At 44.1% G+C, this 21,811-nt stretch overlaps 1 protein-coding gene across 2 annotated transcripts in view; it reads right to left on the bottom strand.

Moving 5' to 3' along the window:
- The window catches only part of ADGRA1 (adhesion G protein-coupled receptor A1), a 538,647-nt gene that overhangs the window by 31,132 nt on the left and 485,704 nt on the right, over nt 1-21,811 (bottom strand). The window lies entirely within an intron of this gene.

The following is a 21,811-nucleotide window of genomic DNA, read 5'->3' on the forward strand; positions in this document are numbered from 1 at the left end:
AAATACACAGACAACCCAATGTTAGACAACTTCCTGAGGTTAGCTAGTTTCCTTTCAGTCTCCTGCCCTGAGACCAGGCCTTGAGTTCAGCAGGAGTTCAGCAGGAGCTCACAGGAGCACAGCTCCTGAACCTTTCTGACAGTCCCCCCCTCCTCCCCACCTACCTACCTTGTCCATTCACGTAGAAGCTCAGCATAAAAAGATTAGCCAGCTCATCCTGTAGACACAGGCCGTTTTCCCACTTACCTTACCCCGGAGCGACGTCCCTCTTCACCGCGCTGCGTCTGCGCGGATTTCGCACAAACTGCTGCGCAGCACCAGGAAGAGCCGCGTAGTCCCGGGGCTTTTGCGTCGCAAATGTAAATCTGCTTTTTGGTGGTTTACATTTGCGACGCAAAAGCCCCGGGACTACGCGGCTCTTCCTGGTGCTGCGCAGCAGTTTGTGCGAAATCCGCGCAGACGCAGCGCGGTGAAGAGGGATGTCGCTCTGGGGTAAGGTAAGTGGGAAAATGGCCACAGGGTAAATCTCCCTTTCTGAATTACAGATTGAAATACTAGAAAGTCTATATACAAAACTTTACTATAAGCAGAATTGTTTAAGACATGATTTTAAAAATCTCATAGATGTTTTGAAATATTTATAGATGCTGTATATTGTTTTAAAACATCACAGTTAACCTTTACAGTAATTAAAAACAATAAAAATTTAAAAGATGGCAAGATATTTACTCAATAATCCTAGCAGCTGGATAGGTAGTCAACTGGAGTCACAGCAGTGAAATGATGTCAGCACTCCACATGGGCAGGTGTATTTGGGTGGCTTTCTGCAGGGAGGCCAAATACCACAGGGCCCCAATCCTATTGGGAACTCTGGTGCGGGGAATGAGGGGCTCCTTTTTCCCCCATTCCATGTTATTTTCATAAACCAATATCTAGGACATGAAATGGGATCATGTCCCGGTGGTGGACTTGGAGTCTAATTTATGGGGGACGAGTATTGTCTAATTTGGCCCTGGGATGTCCAGGTTTGAATCTCCACTCTGCCACAGAAGCTTACCGAAGTCAGTCACTCTCTCGGCCTAATCTACTTCCCATTGTTGTCATGATAAAATGGAGGAGAGGAGAACAATATTGGAAATCACTTTGGGTCCCCATGGGAGACAAAAGTGGGCTGGAACTATTTAAATAATATGGGAATTAATTCTAAATTCGATGCTATTGTTATGATCGTGCAGTTTTCATTTCCTGTAGTCTATTTGGTGGGTGCCAACTCACGATGGCGCCAGGCTAGTAGTGCTTTTGCGACTCACTCCTGTTCCTTTTTGATTTATTTTTGCTATCTGGATTTTATTAATCTTTTGCAGCATACAGAAACTAAATTGTACAAATGGAATTTATCTCCTCTGCTCTGCTTAGTTAAGTGTTGTTTTCTCCTTTTTGGAAAATATTCCTCTTCTGCCTGGAAAGGACTCCTCCTGCACATTCCTTCCACTATACAGTAAGGTATCTGGTACGGGTCACTTAATGGTTTAAAGATGGTTTTTTTAAAGTCCTTTGGATATCACAAAGCTGGTATATATTTTTAAAGAAGCAAATAAACAAAGTACTGGATCCCTGTTGTGTATAATCAACTGACTTGACTGAGAGTTTATATAAAGTAATAAGGTTGGGTCAAAGTTCCCTGATGGAGTTAGAAGGGGTAGTGGAAACTGTGCTAGAAACAAGGCATGTGATTCAAGCCCTGGTATCCTGTACTTGCATGTACTAAATAAAAAAAACCATTTTACAGAATTTCTTACACAAAACAGTTTCACAGCTGTCCTCTTCCACCTCAGGATTTTCAGTTCTGTTTAAAATGTTAATTTCTAACAGTAAAGTTGTAGAGGATCTTAACAGAGGCAGATTGGTACTTCTTTCTGCCAGCTATATAACTATATCAGTACAGAGTCACTATCTAAAAATTCAATTCCAATTCTAGCCTGGAGATTCAAATGCTACTGCATCAGCAGGCATTAATACACCTTCAGAAAGTCAATAACCATCATGATCTCCTTCTAGTTTCAGTGAGGAGAAAAGAACCATTAACCTATCAACCTTCATCAAGGCAAGAAATTCCAATAACTGCCTATTTATTACAATGCCATTTCAGCTCTTCTAAAGCAGAATGGAAAGTAAAGCATGCAAAATAATAATAGCTTCAATATCTTTAAACTCCAAAATCATTAAGCCACTGTTCACATTGTATCAAGTGCATTAATCTTTTGTGGTCACTAAGAGAATTAAAACACAATCCTAAAACCAGTTTGTAAACTGAATAGATTAGCGACTAAACGGATAAAAGGAAGTACTTCTTCACCCAAAGGGTGATTAACATGTGGAATTCACTGCCACAGGAGGTGGTGGCGGCCACAAGCATGGCCACCTTCAAGAGGGGGTTAGATAAAAATATGGAGCAGAGGTCCATCAGTGGCTATTAGCCACAGTGTGTGTGTGTGTGTGTGTGTGTGTATATATATATATATATATATATATATATATATATATTTGGCCGCTGTGTGACACAGAATGTTGGACTGGATGGGCCATTGGCCTGATCTAACATGGCTTCTCTTATGTTCTTATGTTCTTAAGAGCCGAATTGGCATAACTCAGATGTACACTGGCATGGAACGCCCCTGCCTTTGGAAATGTGGTGCTCAGACAGCTGCATCATCATAATAAGAATTTTCCTGGCATAAAGAAGTCCCACTGAACTCCCATCAACTGCCTGCCTGACTCCCATCAACTGCCCTGCCACTACAACTACACAGTTCATTTAGGAATAAGGGCCAAACTAGACAATGGAGTACATCCAACCATCCTCTAAGTAGCCTTCCTCCCATTTAAATAGCACTTCCTGCAACACAAGAACCCCTTATATTAGTAGAAGATTCCTTAGACTGGAGGAAAACTTCACAACTAGAGCCAAAATGAAAAGTGAAGGATAGATATTTTAAGAAATGAATAAATATATGAATACATATTGGTCAGTGAAGTGGTAGGATCAGGGTAAGATCCACCCCAATACTTTTCCCCCATGAGTTGGATTGGGATTATGGTATATGTGCAGATTAGGAAAATGGTATTGGAAAGAGGAGAATGAAGTCCCTCATCCCTTGTGATACAGTCCCAGACTGAAGCAGGCACATATAGTAGTTGGGTACTTAGTCTCCCGCAGCTGCCTTGGGTCAGCAGAGAATGTGAGCTGGATCTAACTATCTTCTAAGGAACCCTCCTACAGACTAAGGAAAGTTCCTTCAATTGAAATAGCTTTTTATCCAATGGAAGTGTCTGAATAAGTGAGCAGTGACTCATAAAAGCTCATATCCAATGACAACTTTTGTTAGTCTTTAAAGCGCTACTGGACTCTTGCTCTTTTCTGCTGCTACATACAGACTAACATGCCTACCCATTTTGATCTATCTCCAATGGAAGAGTCACTTAATTTGGATGAAGGCTTCAAACTTGAGCCAAATGGGGAAGTGGAGTATAAATGTTTTAGTTAATAGATACACAAGTACACATTTTTTTCAGTGGAGTGGTAGGCTAAGGGTAGGATCTACCCCAGGTTTTTTTTTGAGCAGGAACGCAGTTCTGGTTGGCTTGGCATCAGGATGTGTGGCCTAATATGCAAATGAGTTCCTGCAGGGCTTTATAAAAAAAGCCCTGCTCTACCCCATTGTCTAGCCTGATCCTAATTTAATCACAGCTCTCCTAAGCACCATGGAAACCCACATCTCAGATGATAGTGCACACAGCATGGACTACATCTCTCTAGCCTCATGTGAAGCAAGTTTAAAACAAACATATGGAGGAGGGACTGTAGAGAAGGGGTACTTTGCATAAAGAGAGAACACTCTGCACAAATAGCTGAGGAGAAGAACAAATATTGCCACAGCATACTGCTAACACTAGTCTTCTCAGAGCCCTTACAGACTCTACTCCAAGACATAAATGCTGACCCATAACATCTATTCATTCAGTTGGAGATGCAAGAGGACAATACACCCCACAAAGTTAAGCAAGGGAGGGGGATCCTGTGCCTTTAATTTGGACTGCTGTAAATCTCACTCTCTACACACACACACACACACAAATGTATCTACTATGTATTCAATCAACAGTCTCTCCTCCCTTACTGCTGCTAGGAGTTTCTCCCACACAGAGGGCACAGAATAAATAACTATATACAGGGCACAAAGATATACTGGCAAAACACCAGTATGATGGTATGACATCATGCTGGTGTAACTCCATGTGGAGGTGGGGGGGGGGGGAACAGGGAGCACAGCCACATCTCTGTGTTACCATCAGCCCCTCCATCCATTGCAACTGCTGGCCAAACACTCATGATGCCTTTTCTCTTGCAGGATCTGAGTCCCATGGAGCAGCCCAAACACAAACTGCAAATAGAGTTCCAGTGCAGCTCCTTATAAGAAATGGATCAGTATTGTCTAAGGATGACAATATTTCTCCCAGCGGGTAAACCTCATTGGGGAGGAACCTCCAAGATGGAAGGAGAGATACAGAAACTGGAAGAGCATTAAGTGGACAGTGCCTGTCCCTCCCATGTTGTTTGGTGCTACTGTTGATTATGTATCCCTTCCAGTTCTTCTCAAGCAGTCCTGTTACTGCTCATGATGGGCCCTATTCACAGAGCAGTGCCAACTGCCTTCTGAGCCAGCCACTACATGATCAGCAGCCATGGTGACTAATGTTGTAGTCTGGATCCTGTACCATTGCAAGCTGCCTAACAGACATTTATTTAGCCAGCACACTCATACCTCTTGCAGGCAGACAGCCATAGGGACAGCTTTACATATGATGAAGCTTTCAATGTATAGAGGTGTTGCTAGAACAAGAGAGTTGGCAATCCCATGTTTCAGACTTGCTTTCAGAACTCCAGGCCTGTCTAGCGCCATGCAGGACTTCAACTAGGGACCTGCAGCACACTTAAGCCTTCTAGCAATCTTGACACCAGGGCCAACTGGGGATTCTAAATGCTCCATGAAGTGTCTTTTTTTGTCTCTGACCAGATGAGTGTGAGATCAGAGATTCCTTTGCATTGTGTGCCGTGTGGATTCTATTTCTGCCCTCCTCCCATATTCTGCTGATGATCAGTCTGTTGCAGGTCTAAAGGGGAGGTTTACCTTATTCCCAGCCCCACACTCATGGTGAGATTCATGCTCCTCTTTTCTTGTGCGCTCTCTTGTTGCTATCCTAATGTCTGAGTCACCCTTCTTTGCAAAATGCTGCTCCTCAGGACATTTTTCTCTCCGGAACTTGAATGCTTGTGTGGGAAAGAGAAATAACAGCATTGGCATGCATTCTGTGGCTATTTCCATATATGGCTAATATGGGGGCATCGTTTGTCTGCTGTTCTATGATTGGTGGGTGAGGAACTCCAATGCAATCGCTATGCTCTCATTTCTTTTTGAAAATATATTTCTTTATGGAGAAAACACCCTGACTGGGATAGCCTAGGCTAATCTGACCTCATCAAACCTCAGAACCTAAGTAGAGTTGACCCTGGCAATTATTTGGATGGGTAACCTCCAAGTAATACCAAAGTTGAGCTGTGGAGGCAGGCGATGTGAGGGATTCTCAGGACCATGAGTGCACAACATGCATGCTCACTCCAAGCCCCCTTTCCCCTACTTGTTCCTGAGAAGTTTGCCCCCCAAGTTGGAATAAAGAGACGGACACAATTAAATTGGTGAAAATATGGGCCACTTTTATTAAAATAACTAGCAACGGCAAGGGCAACCGAACTGCGGCCAGGTCAGGGCCAGGGGTCTCCTCAGACCGCTCCCCTGCCTTTTTCAGCGGGTGAGAGACCCGGCCCCCCAGCCGGAGCTGTGAGCCACAGCTCCCGTTAGGCAGGCCCAGCAGGGAGGCTCGCACCGGAGGGCCCAAACACCAGGCGCGAGTCTCAGCGAAAGGCACCCATCCAATCGAGTCTCCAGGACAGTCTGCATTCACAAACCTCGAGCCACACCCAAGGTTGATCCTGCCAGACCCCTAACTCCCCCAAAGGGGAAGGCTAACCGGTCCTCCCCAGGCCGCATGGTGCCATAAACCCCGTAGAACCTGCCCTAAAAAGTGACCAAACTCTACCAAGGCACCAACCCTAAGCCAATTCCTCAATCCACTGAAATGCTATGCAAGGTAGGCAAAAGAACACCCCCCAGTCACATGCCAAATCGCCGGGGAGTGAAAAAATTTCTACCCGGCCCCTCCAAACGGAAGCAACCAGCAATTGCCTGCATAACAAACAGGGCGGGCGGGTGGGCCGAAAACGCCGGGAAGACTGCCGCGGCGTCGAGCGGGGCTTCAGCAACAGCGCTGAAGCCCCGCCCACTCAGGATGCGCTCAAAAGCGCGCCGAAGATTCCGCTCTCCCTCCAAGGGGGGGCAAAACTTCCCCTTCAGCCACGCTGCGATGCAGCGGGCTTCAGAAGAAGAAGAAGAAGAAGATATTGGATTTATATCCCGCCCTCCACTCCGAAGAGTCTCAGAGCGGCTCACAATCTCCTTTACCTTCCTCCCCCACAACAGACACCCTGTGAGGTGGGTGGGGCTGGAGAGGGTTCTCACAGCAGCGGCCCTTTCAAGGACAACCTCTGCCAGAGCTATGGCTGACCCAAGGCCATTTCAGCAGGTGCAAGTGGAGGAGTGGGGAATCAAACCCGGTTCTCCCAGATAAGAGTCCACACACTTAACCACTACACCAAACTGGCTCTTCAGGAGGCTTCTTTGCCCCCCAAGTCGGAATAAAGAGACGGACACAATTAAATTGGTGAAAATATGGGCCACTTTTATTAAAATAACTAGCAACGGCAAGGGCAACCGAACTGCGGCCAGGTCAGGGCCAGGGGTCTCCTCAGACCGCTCCCCTGCCTTTTTCAGCGGGCGAGAGACCCGGCCCCCCAGCCGGAGCTGTGAGCCACAGCTCCCGTTAGGCAGGCCCAGCAGGGAGGCTCGCACCGGAGGCCCAAACACCAGACGCGAGTCTCAGCGAAAGGCACCCATCCAATCGAGTCTCCAGGACAGTCTGCATTCACAAACCTCGAGCCACACCCAAGGTTGATCCTGACAGACCCCTAACTCCCGGGAAGACTGCCGCGGCGTCGAGTGGGGCTTCAGCAACAGCGCTGAAGCCCCGCCCACTCAGGACACGCTCAAAAGCGCGCCGAAGATTCTGCTCTCCCTCCAAGGGGGGGCAAAACTTCCCCTTCAGCCATGCTATGATGCAGCGGGCTTCAGGAGGCTTCTATATGATTGCTTTATTTGGCTAATGCAGAATGTTTAGTGTAATACAATACCACTGTCAAGAAAAAACATGAACATTGCTATGATATATACAATTGCTGATTGAATGTTATAGCTGTATTTTATGTACAGCAGGATTTGTATTCTGGCATCAGCAGATTTGAAGGACAGAATGCCAAGCAGACTTTTCTGTCCCTGTCTCATAGTTCCTCTAAAGAAGAATACCAGAAGTCCCTAAAAACCCAGTGTGCTGCAAATGGACACATTCAGGACATACCAAGTTCCCAAGATGGCACTGTGCACGCAGATACAGCTAAAGAAAGCAACTCGGATATTCTTGACATCTTTCTTTGTTATCCCCATTTTGCTGCCACTGCTGCAGGCAAGCAAAGGTATTTTTCTATGTGCTGAGGTTTGTGCAAAAGGGAGTGAAAGCTCTGAAGCATGAAGTGCTAGAAGCAGGGCTGCAGACATCACATATGGGAAGGATTTCCCCTTGAACAGTCACAGTGCACACAAGGTCTACTCTTCTCTTTTATAGGCAAACAATAGTCAGACTCCAACCCCTAACCCCCACTCTTCCATAATCAATGCATTCCTATTTTGGACTATTAGGATTTTATTTTATGGTATGCCTAACAACATTTTTTAAACATCTTTTTTTGGGGGGGGGCATAGATATATTAAAACCTAAAATGAAATTTTTCACAACACCTGGCAACAGAAGGTTTTTTGTCCCTACCTTTTTGAAAAAGTAGGAACGAGAACAGTCATGGAAATATAGCTCTAAACAAAAGAAATCACTAGAGATTTTTAAAAAACAATCCTCTCTTCAAATGCAGAATCATTTTAGCATTACACAAAGGCATGTATGATTGATATTGACATTAAATTTATATGCCTTGGAAATTTAATGCGTCTCCATGAAATTTGCCATTTGCATTATAAAAAAATACGCTATTCTAAATGAAAGAAAAATTATAGTCTAACACATAATGTATATGTAATACTGGTTCATTTCTTTAAATGTACCAGCTGGCTCAATCAAAAATAGTAACTGTTAGGCAAAGTAACCTGTCACAAAGAGGTTCAAATTATACCTTTTTGGCCATAATATAAAACATTGCTGATCTGTTTGATTCCACAGATGCACATTTTTTCCTACATTAGTCTTTATTATGTTGTGAGTTTTAAACTGAAAATGATATGTTTTGCAACTTGGAAAAATCTGGCAAACTGCCTGCAGAGAGTAACAGCCTCTACTGAGGCTCAAACTACACATTAGGTTGAATTTTGCATTCATATTCTCAGCAGTTGTACAACCTGATCTGGGTGGTGTTATACTCCCCTTATACAAAACAAAAACAAAAAACCATAAAGAGATCAGGGTCATCATTTGGACAGCTCCCCCACTGTCTTTTGATGAGCAAACGATAGAGGTTCCAGGAGAAAGAGCTTTTACCAGCTCAGGCTCCTTTGCAAGCTGTGGCCATTGCTGAAAGAAACTGTTCTGAAGTTGAACCCTCCCTCGTATGTCTTTGTAACATCTGACTAGACTACTGTAACATGTTTTGTGTGGGCCCGCCTAAGAAATGGTATAGAAACTTTAGCTGGTAGAAACCACATATGTATTTAAATGCTATGTCACCTGTACTGGATTCTAGTCCATTTCCTGGGCTAATCCTCATTCTGACCCTTAAATCCCCTAAATAGCTGCTTCAGTTCATAATACCCACTCCACCCAAACCAACCCACCAGAACCTTAAGATCAACCTTAACATCTTGCAGGAATCTGCGGGATCAAGAGCACACAAGTGAGCTTTTCTCAGCCATCATTCCCAGTCTATGAAGTTCCTTCATCCAGAAGGTAAGAAAGGCATTGGGTGTTTTCGCACTCACGTTTTACTGGCGCCACGACCCTCCTCACGCCGGCGGATCTGCAGTGATTTCGCACTAGAAGCGCCGGCGCAGCCCATTGCACCGGCTACTTCCGTCGCTAAGCCAGCGCAAACGTTTTCCTGCTTCTTGGCGGTTTCCGTTTGCGCTGGCTTAGCGACGGAAGTAGCCGGCACAATGGGCTGCGCCGGCGCTTCTAGTGCGAAATCACTGCAGATCCGCCGGCGTGAGGAGGGTCGTGGCGCCAGTAAAACGTGAGTGCGAAAACACCCATTGTTTCTTCTTGTGTTTTGAAGTAGACTGAAGGGATTTGGTTTTTAAAAATCTTAGAAGGCCTTTGCATTATACTTTATTATTGTTTTTGCTGTTCCTGCTTAAAACTGATGGCTTTAAATTTTTGTATCCATGGATACATTTTGCCATTTTATATAAAGTTTTGATTGTTTTACAGTGCCATTGCATTCTGCCTGCAAAGCACTCAAACATAGGGAAATGGATTTCATTACTGCTATTGCTTCCATCCAGGGCTTTTTTTGTAGCAGGAACTCCTCAACATATTAAGCCACATACCCCTGATGGAGCCAATCCTCCAAGAGTTAACAGTAGGCCTTGTAATAAGAGCCCTGTAAGCTCTTGGAGGATTTGCTATATCAGGATGTGTGGCCAAATATGCAAAGGAGTTCCTGCTACAAAAAAAGGCCTTGCTTCCATCTGAGTTTAAAACTCTGCATACCTTCAGGCTGGGCTTTTTTTGTAGAAAAAGCCCAGCAGGAACTCATTTGCATATTAGGCCACACCCCATGATGCCAAACCAGCCGGAACTGCATTCCTGTGCATTACTGCTAAAGAAACCCACCCCAGTCTCCAGGTCATTAAAGAGCAAATGGTTTTATTGAAGTATACTGTACATACTATAAAGTTTTTAAAAAATTTCAAATTGCCTTTTTGAGTTGGTTATTATTGTAACAACTATTGTAACAACCCTACAAAAGTAACCATCTCAAAAGGCCATTTGAGAATTAGTAGCCTTTAGCAAAGCTTGAACAAGGAATTGGGTACGTTTAACCTTGAGAAGATGCTGGAGATATGTGGTTGCACTCTGAGATACTGAAACTTGACATATATATAATCAATACCATTTGACAACACAGATGGCTGACACCTCAAGATCATCTTTCTTTAAACTCTTATAAGCCACATACCTGAAGGGAATGTTCTCAGAAATGTTGTTTTCTGCTAGCCTAGAGGACAAAATTGATCCAAGGCAGTTGGTTGAATTAGGATAAATTTTCTAACTAAACATGTTATTTGAGAATGAGTTAATTATCTGGGGTGGATCAGCCCTCCCTATCTGGAGGCCTTCAAGCTGCAGTTGGACAACCCTCTGTTGGAAATTATCTAGCCTTGGATTTCTTGTACTGAACTGGGCATTGGGCTAGGCGGCTTATATTTCTAGATGGCAAACTCTATGATTCTATGAAAAGGTGAGACGCAGCCTGCTCCCCAACACTTCTGTACACTAATTTACATAGTAACATTGCTTGAATGAGAATGTTTTCATAGCTGTGAGCTCCATATTGAGAAATTCCTGGAGATTTGGGGGTGGACCCTGAGAAGGGTCAAGTGTGGGGAAAGGAGAAAGCACAGCCACAGGGTTCATCCTTCCAAAGAAGCCATTTTCTCCAAATGAACTCGTTTCTGTAGTTTGTTGATCAGTTGTAATTCTGGAAGATCTCCAAGTGTTACTTGGAAGCTGGCATCTAGGTTTATTATAAGTGTCAAAGAAGGGCTGTCTCCTAAACTATCATTCATGTTTGAAGGGCTGTCTCTTAAAATATCATTCCATAAGCTTCAGTAAGCTGCAAAAGTGAACAGAGATACTAAGGAGAAAATTCTGGAGGAGGGAAAGAGAGGCCTTGCTTGAATACCACAGGCCTTGTCTGTATAGTCTGAAGTGTTTAATTAAATTACAACACTCGGCTGTGAAGCTGGAATATGAAAGAAGAGATACTGAAACTTGACAGATATATAACCAATACCATTTGACAACACAGATGTCTGACACCTCAAGATCATCTTTCTTTAAACTCCTATAAACCACTGCTAAGACAGCTATCAGCCAGAGAAGAGTGAGGGTAAGAAAGATACCTTTAAGAGAGGCTATTCTATTGAAGTAGGTGTGGAGGTGAGAACTGAAAGATAAGAGCAGTGTTAAAAAAATTTTTTCCAAGAGATGTAAGAGGCAAAAGAGTAAAATGAACAAGGTGCAATTCAAAAGGGCCTGCATTTCAGACTGAAAATCAGGCTTAGCGTCATCTGTGAATGGGACTTCCAGGGTTGGAAAATGCTGAGCTGAACTGCTTCTCAGAAGGGGAGCAGGCTGGAACTTCTGTTCGGGGTAGTGGAAGGTAATTTAATGCCTACTGCCTACTTTTCTCAGACAGAGATTAGTCCAAGATATGCACAGGAAACTTTAAGGAGATTTACCTTGGCTAAAAGGGAGTCCCGGGGGGGGCTCCTTTGAGGCTTTGAGGGGTCTCCGGAGACGAGTTGCATTTTCATCATCTGCAGAAGTTTCCAGAGTCATTTATTTGACATAAGCTCGACAGGATCCTAACCTTCTTTGATACTATTAAACATCTAAAGTTACACAAGACCGGTGTTGATCTGGATAACTACAGAAAAGGTACTGATTGCTGTCTTTCATTCCGGGACTAATTAAAGTTAAACAAAATAAAATCAGAAGGTGGGAAATTGAAATATTGAAAGCTTGGAAGAAGAAGGGGCGAAATTTGGACTTTGTAAATTTAAAGGACAGTGCTAAAAAGTGGAAAGGAATTTATTGTTTGGTCTACTTGAGGTTTTTGAGAAAAGCCCCATCATCATAGAATTGAAGCTCTCACAGTCAACACAGGAAATACGTCAAATATCGTGAGATCTCTCTACCAGCGAAAAAGGGATTTGGTGGCAAGTAAAGCAGGAAGTATTGGATGAAAAAGGGAAATCATTGAAGCAGCCAGCCTACTCTAGGACTATAATATCATAGAAAAACATCAGTGGCCATTGCTGGGAGGCTAAAGTTGAAATAAAACTTTTAAAGTGTTCGGGACATTAAAAATTGGTGGAGCCCACAGAGGTGAAGATTATAAGGTAAATGCTATTTGACATTATTGTTAATAACTATTTCAGAAGTCCTTAGAGGAAAAAAGGAAAAAAAAATTAAAGTGAGGCAGAAAGTCGCGACCGCCATGTTGGGAAAAATAAAAACATTAAAAATTAATATCTGAGCCCAGGAGGCTCTGAGGATGGCGAAATTAGGCTCATTGAAGAAAGCAAGCTTCATTCTTTTAAACCTGATAGTTGAAATTTAATTTGGTGAGGTCAAAATTTTCAGTGTTTTTACATGTCAGACCACAAGCAAACCCGTGCAAGGACTGCTTCATTGGAAAAAATGCAGGACCAATTAGAGGCAATGGAAGCCAGGATAATGAAAGGGATGAAGGAGATGATAACTGTTTCCCAAAAAGAAATTAGAAAAGATATTGAAGAGCTAAAAAAAGATATAGAGGATCTCAGGAATGAGACTGTGGTAACGTCAAAGAAAGTGCAGGAGGTGGAAGGGAGAGTGAAAGTACATGATTCCACCTTGTTAAAAATACAAGAAAAAGTGGCAATTCATGACTGTAAATTGATGGAGACCCAGATACGTCTGAGAGGAGTACCTGAAGATGAAGAAACTGACTTGAAAGAATATATAATAAAAATAATTGCAGAATTTCTGGAGGAAGATCCTGAAGGGACTAGAAGTATGTATGACTATATGTATAGAGTGAACTCACTTCATGCCAAAAAAAAATAATCTACCAAGAGATGTGGTTATAAGATATATGACAAAAGAAATGATGGGAAAGATCATGAATAAAAACTTTGAAAAGACATTGATAGTGGGAGGCAGTAGAGTAAGCGTCATCTGTGAAAAAACCCTTAGGTACAGCTGGTTGCAGAACAGCAAAGAGTTCACTCCAACCGTAAGACTTTCCATTAATTCCATCGGCTTGCGAACAAAGCCGAGAACCAAATTGCTGCTGAGTATTAAAGGCCATTCTCTCCAGTCGCTTATTTTTTGCAGAAATCTTTTAAAATCTCCATTTGGTGCCATTGGTCAGACTGATGAGCACATACTGTGACTCATACAAGTAATCCTCCCGGCTTCATTCAGGCCCTATACAGCTAGAAATAGTCCAAACTCCACATGAATCAGGAGTACAGATGAGCATTGTTCTTCAATGGAAGCTGAACCACGCTGGGAGGAATGCATGCAAAGCGACAACTCTTCAGTCGGCTTTAAGAAAAATAAGCTCTAATTTTTATTATTATTTTTTTTTTGCAATGAATGAAGCCACTGCTCCCTCTTTTGGCAATGCAGTTCTACAACAGAGCACATGTAGTTCTGGAAGACATTCAATAGCAAACCTCAGATATCAAATGCCTAATGATAAATATAAGTTGGATGCTGAAAGTCTCTTCCTAAGGCCAGGATGATGGGGTGCTTGGAGGAAGGGGCTCCAGCTCCCCTCTCCCATAAGCCAAACATCACGTCTTTTCGTTTGCCTCTGCTTAAAGGTAAAGTCATTTCTAACTCTGAGGTGACGTTGCTTTCACGTTTTCATGAAAGACTTTTTATGGGGTGCTTTGCCATTGCCTTCCTCAGTCAGTTACACTTTACCCTCAGCAAGCTGGGTGCTCATTTTACTTAGCATTCTACAATTCACTGGCCTCAAAGATGATGGTTCAATTTTAATATACTCCTGTGCATTGTTGTGGAAATCACCCAAAAAACAATCCAGCCATTCTGAAACAATGACCATAGTAGCTCTCTTCAGCCAGTTTGGTGTTGTGGTTAAGTGTGTGGACTCTTATCTGGGAGAACCGGGTTTGATTCCCCACTCCTCCACTTTCACCTGCTGGAATGGCCTTGGGTCAGTCATAGTTCTGGCAGAGGTTGTCCTTGAAAGGGCAGCTGCTGTGAGAGTCCTCTCAGCCCCACCCACCTCACAGGGTGTCTGTTCTGGGGGAGGAAGATAAAGGCGATTGTGAGCCACTCTGAGATTCGGAGTGGAGGGCAGGATATAACTCCAATATCTTCTTCTACATTGTTTGAAATCAGTGTGTACAGCAGGAACTCATTTGCATATTAGGCCACACACCCCTGACACCAAGCCAGTTGGAACTGCATTCCTGTGTGTTCCTGCTCAAAAAAAGCCAAGTGTGCACAGAGTGGGAATGACAACAAGTGTGTTGGCCCTAATTCCTGAATACACGTGATCAACAGATGGAGATAATCAAAGGGAAAGAGCTCACTTTTGTACACACATTTATACAGCATGCTGATGGTCTAATTTGTTATGAGGGTCAAATGTGACATAAACGTCAGTTCACTGGGCCAGGTCACATGTGCCATAACATGTAATGCCAGGTACCAAAGATATTTTACCACTGACCATGACCCACACTTTTCCTCAGCACCTAACCAACCTTTGCTCGATATGCACAAGAAGTTTTGAAAAGCACAGAGAGCTATTGCCTGACAATAAAGGTACAACAATCAGAGACTCTTATGGCTCTTTAAAGACAAACACATTTCTGAAGCTTTTGATGAGCTAGAGCTTGAAGTGCTGCATTCTGTTGCTGCAGGTGCAGCAGCCAAAGACAGCTGTGGCCAAGTGACATCAACTGGGGAACCCATGTTTGTATTTTATGTTATGCTACGTGAGCCGCCCTGAGTCTGCTTTGGCGGGGAGGGCGGGATACAAATTAAATATTATTATTATTAAAAAAAAACCTGTCTTAAAGAAACTGCTACCATCAACCAGTGCTGGCCCTGCCACTAGGCAAGCTAGGCAATTGCCTAGGGCACCAGCCTTCTGGGGGTGCCAAACTGAGTGCCCCCCATGTGTGACTCAGGGATGTTATCAGTGCAAGGGGGGGGTGTCAGAAGTTAGCCTTGCCTAGGGAGCCAGACAGTCTATAGCAGGGGTCCCCAACCCCTGGGCTCTGGACTGGTACCGGTCTGCAGCCTGTTTCCAACCAGGCTGCAGCCTTGTCGCCCACGCAGCCTCATTGCCCCCTCCCCCACAGCGCCTCCTCCTCTCCCCTGTTTTCCTCCTCTCTCCTCTGCCCCCCCGCACAGCCTCACCCTCAACCCCTGCACAGCCTCGGCATCCCCCATTTTCATCATTTTAAGGTCGGGGAAGGGGCTGTGAAGCACCTCCCAGGCCGACCCTCCCCCCATCGATAAGCTGATCAGCAGAGAAAACCATGGCAGCAGCAACAGGCTGAAAGAGCGGTGCTGCCCTTGCCTCTTCCCCACTTCCTTCCTGGGTGGCGAGGCTGTGTGTGTGTGTGCGGGGTGTGGTGGCAAGGCTGTGTGTGATGGGGTAGAGGAGGGAGGAGGAAAATGGTGGGAGGAAGAGGTGCCATGGGGGGGCAGCGAGGCTGTGCTGGAGAGGGCAGAGGAGGGATGAAGAAAACTGGAGGAGGAGGTGCCATGGAGGGCAGGGGGGGTGGCCGAATTGGGTGCCCCCAACCTGCTGGCCCTGGGGCCAGCCCTGGGGCCAAAAAGGTTGGGGGCCACTGGTCTAGGGCTGGTCCTGCCATCAACAGGCTTTGGGGAGGGTGGGGGGTGAGGCAACTGCACAATCCCATACCTCCCTCTGCCAAAGTCCCACATTCAGCCACAAGTTTGAACCACAAGGGGAACTGTGATTCTCCCCAGAACCACAAGCAATCTTAAAGACTTGCCAATCCCCAAAGATGCCAGCTCTACTTTAATTGTCTTTTTGCAGACTTTAACTTCTTGCCAGCTTGCCATTATCTAACCACCCAAAATATTACTCCCTGTGTGCAAATGCACAGATGCTCATCTAGTGCCTGCCTCTGCCATGTGCTAACCCAGTGCACTTTTCTGAATGCCTGCTCCTATCCCTGACTTTCACCTCACTTTCCACTACCTGCTTCCTTTCAGACTGTTACATATGACAGTGCTTGCATGCAGGGAGTCCACAGAGTGTGCATGCATTTTGACTTTGCCTCTTATTTAATCTTTCCTGAATTGTCACGGCAGGGAGGCTGAAGAAGAGCTGTGCACATTTGGGTCAGTGGATTAGCAGGGTCTGACTCACCCAACTCAGCAGGCCTCCTCTCTTCCCAACCTTTGGCATTCTGCATGCGTTGCACACCTTACATAAGCACTGGGCTTCTCTCTCACCCAGGCTGCTTTGCACAGCATGCTCAGCTTGGCCAGTTGCTCCATTCACGCATTTACATAAGTAGGTACAGTTGGCGAGACACCCAGTGACTTTCTGCAGATGCTGGTAGCTGCCTTCCCCATGCTGCCTACAAATAGGAAGCCCCTTGGCTGAATTCAGAGAGGTAGGGCCAAAGAAATTCTGCCTGACACACATGAACAACCAGACATCTTTCCAGCAGCTGAGGTGGCAGAGATAGGAGCCCATCATACTCTGGTCTGAGGTGGCAACAGTTGCAGGCAGTGTGTCTCAGCGAAAGGTGGCAGGCAGGACCCAATTCAACTGCCTGCATAGAGCTCAGGGCCAAACCAGCCCTCCTTGCCCCTTATAGTTGCCAGCTCTGGGTTGGGCAATTCCTAGAGAGCTGGGGAAGACCCTGGAAAGCGCTCGCATTTGGGGAAAGGAGGGGCCTCAGCAGGGGGTATAATACCTAATATAGGCCCTTCCAGTCCACAGTCAGACTTATTTCCCCCCCAGTTGCTTACAGGACAAATAAGAGCCCTGGATGGGCTGGTTCTGGCCTCCAGGCTGTATGTTTTACACTAATGACTAGGTAGGAGGACTACTGACAAGGTGGGGTGACAGTTTACTGCTCCTCCTCTTGGTGTGTTGATTTCACATGGTATGGAGAAAGTAGAGAAAGAAGTACTTTTCTCCCTTTCTCACAATGCAAGAACTCGTGGGCATTCAATGAAATTGCTGAGCAGTCGGGTTAGAACAGATAAAAGGAAGTACTTCTTCACCCAAAGGATGATTAACACATGGAATTCACTGCCACAGGAGGTGGTGGCAGCTACAAGCATAGCCAACTTCAAGAGGGGACTGGATAAAAATATGGAGCAAAGGTCCATCAGGGGCTATTAGCCACAGCATATTATTGGAACTGTCTGGGGCAGTGATGCTCTATATTCTTGGTGCTTGGGGGGGGGGGGCAAAGTGGAAGGGCTTCTAGACCCACTTGTGAACCTCCTGATGGCACTTTTTTTTTTTGCCACTGTGTGACACAGAGTGTTGGACTGAAAGGCCATTGGCCTGATCCAGCATGGCTTCTCTTATGTTCTTATGTTCAAGGCTTCTATATAGAAAGTCAGTTTGGTTTAGTGGTTAAGTGTGCAGACTCTTATCTAGGAGAACCAGGTTTGATTCCCCACTCCTCCACTTGCAGCTGCTGGAATGGCCTTGAGTTAGCCATAGCTCTCGCAGGAGCTGTCCTTGAAAGGGCAGCTGCTGTGAGAGCCCTCTCAGCCCCACCCACCTCACAGGGTGTTTGTTGTGCAGGGGAGAACATATAGGAGATTGTAAGCCGCTCTGAGTCTCTGATTCAGAGAGAATGGTGGTGTATAAATCTGCAGTCTTCTTCTTCTTAAACAGGACTATTGTGTTAGAAATTCAGGTAAGAAGCTCTTCAACTGTTTGCCACATGCTGGAAAGAACCATCAAGTCACAGCCAACGTATGGAAACCCCAAAAGCTTTTTAAGGCAAAAAACAAACAGAGGTGGTTTGCCATTGCCTGCCTCTGTGTAGCAACCCTGGACTGCCTTGATCATCTCCCATCTAACTAGGACCAACTCTGCTTAGCTCCTGAGATCTGACAAGATTGGGCTAGCCCAAGCCATCCAGGTCAGGGCAATGCCTCCCACATAGCCAAGGACAATGAGGAGGAAGGATGTATATTCAGGGCAGAGCAGAGCATCAACTCCAGCATCAAATATTAGGAATGCACCTTCCCATGTTACTTTGCAACTCTATAATCAGAGGACGATGAGGGAGTAGGATGAACGGTTTAGTGCCCTGTCTTCCCCCTTCTTTTCCAAACCAGTTGCTTGAATTCTGTTTCTAAATATGTCAGGAACTTTCCAGATTGGGAAGCTTTGGTTCCCTTTAAAACTGCCTGTGCAGACAGTAAGACTGATTTCTAACTAGGCTTGTTCTGGTCTCAGAGTCTTCCCCCCACCCCAGCACTTTTGTCTGATTTCACACAAGCTGCCATGGGGCTGTGACTTGCCCCGCCTCTTTCACGCGGCAAGCAGAAACTGGTTTTCAGAGGATCTTGATTGCCATGGGAAAGAGGTAGGGCAAGTTGCAGCCCTGTGGCAGCTTGTGCAAAATTGGACAGAAGTGCTAAGGAAAAAAGAGCCCCAAGACCAGAACAAGTCTAATGAAAAATCAGTCTAAGTCAAGTTTAAAGTGTCAGAAGACGCCTACACATTACTGGAACAAGATGGCAGCCAAGCATCAGTTCTCACAGGCAGTACATGTGAATATATCTGAAGACATCAAGTAGGAAGACTCCCTGCATTATCTGAGTTTTCATCCTCCCCTCCCACCCTGAACTATGGTCAGCATTTCTCTAGACAGCAAAGTTAATAATGATAACAAAGGAGCAAGATAAGTATTTTTCAGCACATAAACTGAGAACAGATACTATGGAAACTGTGGCTTTCACCTCTGAGGTGTTATATTAAATTAATATACTGAATTTTTTTAAAAACCAAAAATAATATGTGAAGTTTCTGAATATAGTAATGAGATACATGCGGTACTTCCTTCCCCATGTTTCTATGAGGCATCATGTGGGATTCAGGGAGCTCACACATCTGAAGAATATAAGAATGATCTTTTTAGAAGCTTTTAAAGTTGCCTGAGTTTTGAATAAAAAGGGCTTAATTTCTGCTGTCTGGTATAAGTGAGGAGATACTACTATCATTTGACAAAATACTCGGCAGGGAGGGCGGGATATAAATAAAAGCTTATTGTTATTGTTATTATTATTATATTATTACAAGCGCATATGAAATAAATGAGATTCACTGTCAAACAACCACATTTAGGATGGCTCTGGCAGATAGTTAGCCAGCACTGCTGTGGTATATGATAACTGGGATTTGTAGATGCCTCGTTAATTTCAATTATTTTAAAGTGAGGTTTTTTTGTGTTATCAAAAGAAGTTATAAAGGGTTATTTTAATTTGCTGGAAATGGTACATAGGAATACAAAAAGTAGGACTCAGTTTTATTTTTTCATTGCTATGGAACGACAGAGTTCAAAGGAGTAAAACTAAGGGGGGATTGTAGATGAGCATGTGAAAGGCAATGGTCCCAAGGCGACTGTCCTAGGAGCAGGCTCTTATGAATAAAGTGGGGCTTACTTCAAAGTAGACCCACTTTGGATTGCTTGCTAAATCTCCAAAGAACATTTGCTCTGTGCTTCTAACTTTATGGCAGTGACCTAGCTGAATAAGAATACCTGGAGGACCAGCTGCCAGTTTTCACTAGGCTCACAGTATTTCCAAAAGACCATAGGCAGATTTAGCACACGTTAGATTTGTCAAACACCGGTTGTGTAATATGAGACGTCATCCTTGCAATAGGAAAGCCACAGTAAACCCTGTATTTGAATGTGAAAATGTCACGAATTATCATGTTTACACTAAGCAAATATTTTTTCTAACACATTTTAAGCAAGCCAAGTGCCTTATTTCATCCATCACCGTTATAACCTCCTCTAGGCAGGTTATTGTTTAGAAAACTGAGGCTTAAAATATATTGATTTGCCAAAAGCCATACAATTCAGCTGTGACAGAACTGAGTTTTGAACCATGGTGCCCCAAATGCAGTGCAAGAAAATACAATAATCCTCATTTCCCACCAACTCTATAGGAATGCAAATAAAAACAGTGTTTTAAAAATGATTTTGTGGGGACTACTCTTTAGCGACTTTCATTATTTTTTTTTCATTTGGCGAATTCTAAAGTCCCTCCCCCATTTTTGCTTTTCTCTAGTTTCTTTATCTTGTTCTTAAAAACATTTCATCTCTAGGCTCCACATGGCAGATTATATTACTATTGTCTTCTAATAGAGCACTGAATACATAAATAAGATAACCCATTGGTATATTTTATTTGGGCCATTTATATACCACCTATCTGTCTCTGCTATCTAAATAACACATCTAATGCAGTTGATCGTTCTACTCTTGTCAGCTGCCTAGCCCCACTGGGGTGTGTGACACTGCTTTATCTTGATTTGTCTTATTCCTCCAGGGATCCAGTCAGTGTGTAGCTATTGGAGGCAAAAGATTGACCAGGCAACCTCTGGACTCCAGGGTTCTATCATGCTGCCAATGTTATTTTGTATCTATATGCACCCTTTAGTGGAGCTCATCAGGAGGAGCAGGGTTGGTTACCACTAGTATGCTGATGACATCCAGCTCTTCCTTTTGCTGGTCACTCTCTCAGGCCTGACCCAGTGGCTGGGTAGTTGAGGCAGAGCTGGTTGAAGTTAAATCAAACTAAGACTGAAGTCCTGTGGCTGGGAAAACCTGGGTCATTGGAGGGTTTGCAGCTCCTGCATTATTGACAAAACATCTCTCTTAGGCAGGCCTCAGATTCAGTGGGAGTTCACAGGAGCACACTGAACCTTTCTGAGAGTTCCACCTCCTCCTTCTGAGAGTTCCACCTCCTAGTCCATTGAATAGTATGTGCAGCTGCATAACAATCCCTGGATGAACTCCACCACCTATTTTTCTACAAAATGACCCCTGCTCTTAGGTAAACTGCTGAAATACATTATTGAAATTGCACATATAGAAAAATAAATTTTGCTGAGAAAGAATCAGCATGGATTCTATATAAAGGAAATCCTGTCTCAAAATTCTAGAATACTGTGTTTGCCTCAACAAGCATGAAAATTAGGATAACCTAGAAGATAATATGGGTTGCCTTCTGCTTCCTCCAACAAAATTCCTGTGTGCTGTAAAGAAGATGCTGGGAACTGGGGGATGGATGTGGACAAAAAGCTGTGCAACACAGGTAAACTGCCACTATTGAGCTAGACAAAATTCTTCAATTTTCTCCAAGTCAGATGGTACTGCTGGGGGGAGGGAACAAAGGAAGGACCTGCTCATGGATCACATGAGCCATCCCAGTGGTTATTAACTGTGCCCATGATGACTAAAAAGGATCTCCATGCAGTATTTTTGAACACCTGAATACCTTGGCTAATCATTTAGAATAGGATACTGGACTAGATGAACCATGCAAAGTGGTTCTTATATTCTTATTCTTTCAATTTAGTCCGCTGCTGAAAGTAACTACTTGTATCCTTTATTCACTGATCCATTTTTTGTAAGTAGTACTTTGCTATGAATTTTGTGCTATTCATATGGGCTAAGCAGATTTATTACTGAATTTTCCTATTCAGTTATGCCAAAATATCAGTAAATGCCAAGACTGGTAGCTTTCTCTTTAAAGCTAGAATACAGTAATGCACATATATATTCCTAGCTCCTATAATACA

The sequence above is a fragment of the Heteronotia binoei genome, chromosome 6 (assembly GCF_032191835.1).
Source record: "Heteronotia binoei isolate CCM8104 ecotype False Entrance Well chromosome 6, APGP_CSIRO_Hbin_v1, whole genome shotgun sequence".
Lineage (NCBI taxonomy): Eukaryota > Metazoa > Chordata > Lepidosauria > Squamata > Gekkonidae > Heteronotia > Heteronotia binoei.